Source organism: Pelecanus crispus, chromosome 26, assembly GCF_030463565.1.
Source record: "Pelecanus crispus isolate bPelCri1 chromosome 26, bPelCri1.pri, whole genome shotgun sequence".
Classification (NCBI taxonomy): domain Eukaryota; kingdom Metazoa; phylum Chordata; class Aves; order Pelecaniformes; family Pelecanidae; genus Pelecanus; species Pelecanus crispus.
Window position 1 is genome coordinate 478376 of NC_134668.1, and position 6596 is coordinate 484971.

Below are 6596 nucleotides of genomic sequence, written 5' to 3' on the forward strand. Positions count from 1 at the left end.
GAGCTGATGGCTGGAGGTGGCTTTGGGGTGCTCGTGGGTGTAGGGAGGAGGCTGTTGGGTGCTGGGCCTGGGGGAGGTTGCTCTCAGCAGCAGGCGTGGCCGTGGGTAGCCCCAGCTCCATGCAGTGCTGGATCTGATCTTCCCTCCCCTCCCACAGCCCTGGAAAGGGTTATTCATGTCATAGGCAATGTGGGCAGGTGCAAGATAATTATAATGATTGTTGTCATTGTTGAATGTATTGATTATTATGGTGCCTGACACAGACCTACCACACCCTCTGCTGCCATCAGCACCCGGGGCTTGGCTCCCCATCAGGTCCAAGGCTGCAATCTTGCCCCTTGCTCGTACTGTAAAACCTGATACCAAGTCCCAAGCTGGGAGAAGACCAGAGGGAAGTGGGGGTGGGGGGTGCGCACCTGCCTTTGTGCTTTCATTTGGAAGCTTCCAACGCTGGCATATTTGGGTTGAAAGCTGGGTGCTGGAGCAGTGTCTTGCTGGCTGAGATATAAATGCTGAGATAAAATACCTGGCTGGTGCGACAGCAGACAGGTGGGAAGCCCAGATCTTGGGAGCGCGATTTTCCTTGTTTCTGTATTTCCCCTGTTTGCAATTGTAGGAAAAACCCTTTGTCTCCCTGGGAGTTGAATTGGCCCCTCTGTAAGCAGAGATAACCATCTCAGCTTGGTGACTGTAGCCTTAATAAAATACTTAACAAATTAATTGTTTGATTTTGGTTTGCCCTTTTCTTCTGACAGTGACTCATCTGGAAGGAGGTCCTGCACCTCTTTGGTTTAGCCCCTCTGCCTTTGCTTTTCTGCTTCTCTGCCTTTCAAAAAATTGTTCATGTGTTCGCAGGTTGAGCTGTTTTGGGTAGATCCTGCAAGCTCCTGTTTTTACACATTGAATGTGTTAAATTCCTGCAGTTCCACATGGAAAACATCCCCGCTGTGGACATTTCCTGGCGCTTGTCCAGGAGAAACTGTCTTTGGAAACCCTGGCTGGTGCAGACCACCCTCTGTAGCAGGAGGACAGTTATGCTGAATCTGATGGAGTTTTTGCAATCCAGTAGCTTGAAGATTCAAATGAATGTTTGCAGCCCCATGTTTGGTAACATGTCGCTCCCTGCGTGGGAGTGGAGTGGGTTTTGCTCCTGCCTCTCCCACATCCTTCTTGCCTGCAGGACAGTTTATCTCTAAAATGTCACATACAGTTCTGTGTTTTTCTTTGTTGTTTTTCTTCCTTAGGAGCATTTATTGGGCAACAGATCTGTTTGGACAGCTTTGATTTTGCAAAAGATCTTGGAATTCATAATTGGGGCCAGAGGTTGCGGAGCAGCTTTGTTCCCGTGTAGTCACCAGGGTGAAGATGGTTATTTGTGTTGTGGTAGCTATTAAGAAACCCGGTCGTTGTCCTCAATTACGTTGTGCCAGGGGCTGTACAAACATGGGTGAATTAGGATGGTTACCATGTTGGATGCTTAGTATTCTGAGGGAAGTAGGACCTTAATCCTTCCTGGACTTGGAGATGAAGGATCAGTTGGTGTAATGTGGCATTGTGCCATTGACTCCATCCGAGCTGTGTCAGATAAGACAACATTTTTATTAGAGCATTTCTTGTTGATGACTGTGCTAGATTGTTTCTCTCCTTCCTTGCTCCGTTCACTTTGCGGCATTATCCTTTAATCTAGGCATGAATCAGGCCCACAAACTCCTGTAATGATGCTGAGCACTGTCACACTAGTTTTATTTGAGCTGCTATAAACTGGTGGTGTTCCCTTGACTGCAGTGAAATGACCTCACAGTTTCTATCTGCTCTGAATGGGGCACATTAGTTTGCAATTGAGTTAATTAAAACAGGAACACAGGAAGATCTTCTTGCGCCATGTGCAATCTCATTGCCGCAGGCTGTAGCAAGCAGGGATGAGTTTATCCAAGGATTGGACCGACAGTGGGGAGAGAGGACCATCAGCAGCAGTTAAACGTGCTGGTCAAGATGCAACCTCCAGCTTGGGAAGGCTTAAACAGCTGATGGCTGGAGCCTGGAGAAATATGGCCAGAGGAAGGATCACTGTATAATTGCCCTGTATTTTGGGGCTGGCCAGTGTGTATTACTGGTTCAGGACAGATGGACTGTGATCTGGCCTGGCTTGCCTGCTCTGTACCGTGTGAGTATCCGCAGGAGTTAGATCAGATCAGCTGTTAGGAACTTGAACAGGCCAACAGATTGAACAGGCTGGGCTCAAAAGTCACGTGTGATTTTTGTGGGTACAGAACATGGATTTTCCAATTCTCTTCCAAGACGTGCCGTTTCCAGAAAAACTGAACCCGGCGTTAGCAGGACTGGCAATTTCACCTTGGCTCTGAGAATGGTAGTGTCTTAGTTTGTTTGTTTGTTTGTTTTTCCTTAAGGCTTGAGCTGTGGGAGTGACTCTCAACTTTCATGTAAAAATTATCCACGTAATTATGATTATACATAATTATAACTATATTTATAGTTATTCCTTCATGATTTCTTGTAATCATAAGATCTTTTAATTTGGGGGAGAGGGGAAAGAAAACAGCTTTAGGTGCATGTAAAATAGGCTGCAGGGGGGGAAAAATCCATAGCTTGAATGCCTCCACCATGCGTCAGGCACAGAGAACTTCTCTGATGAGCTGGTGCCCCGCCACGCGCTGTGTCCTTGGGAAGGGTCCTGCAGCCCATCGGCACGGGCTGGGTTTGCTTGCTTGTCCAGAAGTCATGGCAACATGCAGGGGTTCCCATTGCTGCAGCCGCAGCGTGGGGTGTAAACACTCCTTCTGCAGGCAGGGCAGGAGGCATGTGGTGCTCAATCTGTGGAGCAGGGGAGCTACATCACGGTGCTGAGCAGCTGGAAAACGTTGGAGGGGGGGAGACTCCGGCAGCAGCAACTCCTTTGGGGTCCAAGTTGTTCCTGGAGGTGCTGGCGAGTGGTTTTGTGCTGTTATCTAAACACCTCTGGGTTTAGACCGATGCTGGGTTTGGGTTTCAGCTAACAGGACAAGCATGGCCAATTCTGAGCTAGAAGAGGTGTTTCTCAGCGGTGGGTTACATGGCCAGCGGCAGGCAGCTTCCCAGGAGTGGCCAGGCAGCAAAGAGCCGAGCCGAGGGCTTCCTGGCCTCAGCGGAGTGGGCAGAGGGAGGAGGAAAGGTGAGATGCAGCTCCTGGAGGGACAGGAGCTTGCTGGAAGCCTTATTAACACGGGGCTGGCTCTGGTCTACAGCAGCTGGCTCTGTCACCCGGGGCAAGTTGCCTCCAGCTATTCCTGCTGGTCCCCTCCCTTAATACTAAGGCTGCTCTGCTTCACTGCAAAAAGGAGAGGCGTAGCTGGAAGATGCAGTGTAGTTTAGGTGAGACCCATCATACCAGCCTCTAGCACTGGTTGAGACCTGAGGCTGTTAAAGCTGCAGGGCTGTAAGAGTGGAGAGCAAAATGTGTTTTCCACATGTAAAACTGCATGAAGTCGCAGCGTGAACAATACGGATGCATGTGCCAAGGGCACTGGAGCAGAGAGAGGCCACAGAAGGGATTTGAGGTCCCTGGAAAAGCCACTCGTTTATGAAAGATGTGAGGATTTCAGCCCATTCAGTTTATCCAGCATAAGCCTAAGAGAGCGGTGACTTAACATTAATAGGGCAATTGTACCAGATTCAAGAGAGCTTTCTAAGTGCTTTGGAAGTGACTAGTGGCAGAAAACTAAAGACATCAATTAAACAACTTCAAATTAGACACAAGGCCCTAGGTTATAGCAGGAAGGTTCCTGTTGCAAGACAATGGACTGTACTGAGGTACCAACCTTTGGAATGAACGAATTCTTCAAATCAGTCGGCCGTCGCCTTTCTGGAAAAGCTGCTTTCCTGTTGAGATACTAGGCTGAAGATCTGCGTCATTATATTGTGCTTTATAGCCTGAGTGGCATGGGAAGCAGAACTCAACAAATCAATAAAACTTCATGATAGATAGCCACCTCATCCTACTACAGCTCATTTGTGCATCAGATTGTTGACATACGGTGCCTGCATTCGGGACAGAGAGAGAACAAGTTCCCTCTGGAGCAATTTCTCATCAGCAGTTCCCAGGACTGTTGAGGAGCTGCAGATTTTTATTAATGAGGCTACTTAGATCCTGAAAGGGGGAGCTGCGATCGCAGCGTGGCGGGAATCTTCAGCATGGCAGTTTTATGGCTGCAGGCGGGTAGCGCAAGTGCCACTGTGTTGGCATTGCTTTTGGGTGTTCTTAGCAAGGATAACAGCTTGATGGTGTCATTCTGACAGCCCCATGAGCGCCCCATCGTGCTCTTGCGATACACCAATCATGAGACCACCAAAACACTGCTTGTTGTTAGGACATTAATTAATTTATGACTCACTGCCGAAGCACTTTGGAGCAGTAATCACAAACTAGGACTGCACTGTGCAAACACAGAACCTAAGGGCACTCCCTCTTCCAGAAAGCTTTCAATCCAAACATTGCAATCTAAACACGCAGCAGGAGATAGCCCATGGGATATCTACAGGAGATGTCGAAACAACAGGCTGATGTTGATCAGCATAGTAACATATTCTTAACGCACAATTTTGTTCGCCTGCAAAGATTTATTCCTCTTCCATTAGGACATAACCATATTTGATCCCCCCCCCTTCACTCTCTGGGCTGGAATTGAGAGCTTGCTATGTTTACCAGAGGGTTTATGGAGGGATTTATCACTTGTGCCTCTTTCATCAGCTTTGTGAGTGTTGGTGCACAGCGGTGGGCTGTTCCCGTGTGTGCAGGGACTGGGCTGGCTTGTTGTGATACCAAGCACAGCAGTCGCAATGTCAAAGCATTCATTTCCCCAAGGCGGTGTTTAACCAGTCAATACAGTGTCTTCTGTGTTACCAAACCTGAATCCCTGGGGGTCATTCGCATGGGCTTGGAAGTATTTACCAGTCTGTGTGGTTGTGAAACTATGCGGTGTTACCATGGCATCCCAACAACACAAGCAAACTCTGCTTGTGACATCTCTGGATTGCTGGATCCTGCTCTGACTTAAACTTACTTGAAACCAGATTTAAATGGGGAACATTCACTTGCAGGATGAGTTGTAATAAGTGCTGGGGATCTAAACTGTCTAGCTGCAGCACTGGGAGCTGGGGAGCATATAGCAGCAAGGTAAATGAGGCTTTCCTGAGTCTCTCCTGCATTGGCTGGGTTGCTAATGGCACAGAAAAGAAAGCTTGAACTTTGAATTTGGAAGCAGACTCATCCTTACCTAAAATCAGTGGTGCTGCAATGGTAGTAATTAAGATCGGAAAATGGGTTTTGATTGATCTGGCCCTTTATAGTGCAAACCAGGGTGAAGTTCAGTTCTCTTACTGCTGAGGCTGCTGAGAACAGCTTTGCCTTTATGATAGTTTATCTGACAGCAGGCTTGTGTTTTACCTGGCTGGATTGCTTTCTGGTTTGCTTGTCGCTTTGTGCAAAAAATCCCTGTCTGCTGATATAAAGGAGTTGAGGCTGGAATGCAACCTGATAAAATCCAGCAGCTGGGGCTTACTTTGGTGGGAGTTATTCTTGCCTGACTGTAGGACTCTAAATCACACTTTCAGATTCCACCCCTGTCTTCTCGAGACAACCCAGAGGAGTTGCAGGAGAGCAGCCTGTCTCACTCAGCTCAGAAGGACCTGGAGCTATGTAAAGCAGCTGGAGACTTCTGCCTTGTTGCTAGCTATGTACGGATGAAATGAACCATAGCCTGTCTACATCAGCCATCAGGTCAAGTATAGCTGGGTGTGTGTAACACGCGAGTTTGCTTTACACTCAATGGGGTTTTTTTGGGGGTTGGGGTTTTTTTTGCGGGTGGAAGCTGAGCCTGCTTGCAGGCTTGTATGACAAGACATGCATCTTGCCTTGTATGTCTCTGTCTGGCTCGATCTCCCCCTTTCCCTCCTTCAAAAAGAGAATTTCCTTTTAGTAGCTAGGATCTCCAGCCAACTTGTATTCTTCCCGCGGAGAAGGAAGTACATATTTTCAATAGGCTGTGGCCAGAATATGTAGCCGGCGCTATCTTGTGGTTCTGATGAGGGAAAGAGCTAAAGGATGACACATTCAGGCCAGACTTTGAAATCTCATGGAGGATTTATGACCTGATAGTAAAGATATCTGTCCCTTCAAGGCTATTTGAAAATGCAAAAGGCCCATAAAACTAATTTTTGCCTCTGCTTCTTCTGCATAGGAGCCCAGAAATTTAAGCAGAAACCTGTCCTGTCTCCTTTTGAGTGTGAACTGACACGTTGGGTATTTCCACAATCAGGGTGCAGGCCCACCTGAACCGCCTTTATTTTAGCACTAACAGGAGAGGGAAGGCAAAACCATGGTGTCCAGAAATAGCTGCAGCATCTCTCTTCTGCTGCCCTCGTTCCCCTGCATGGCGCAGATTTGCTGGGTGCTGCTGGCAGAGTACAGTGTGTGTGTCCAAGGCTGCAGCTGGCTTTGGTTTATATTCAGCTGGGCTGGACCTGGTGCTAAGCTGAGGCCCCCGATCTCCTTTCTGCTGTTGCACAGGGGAGCTACCTGCTCTGCGACAGAGTTAAAAATC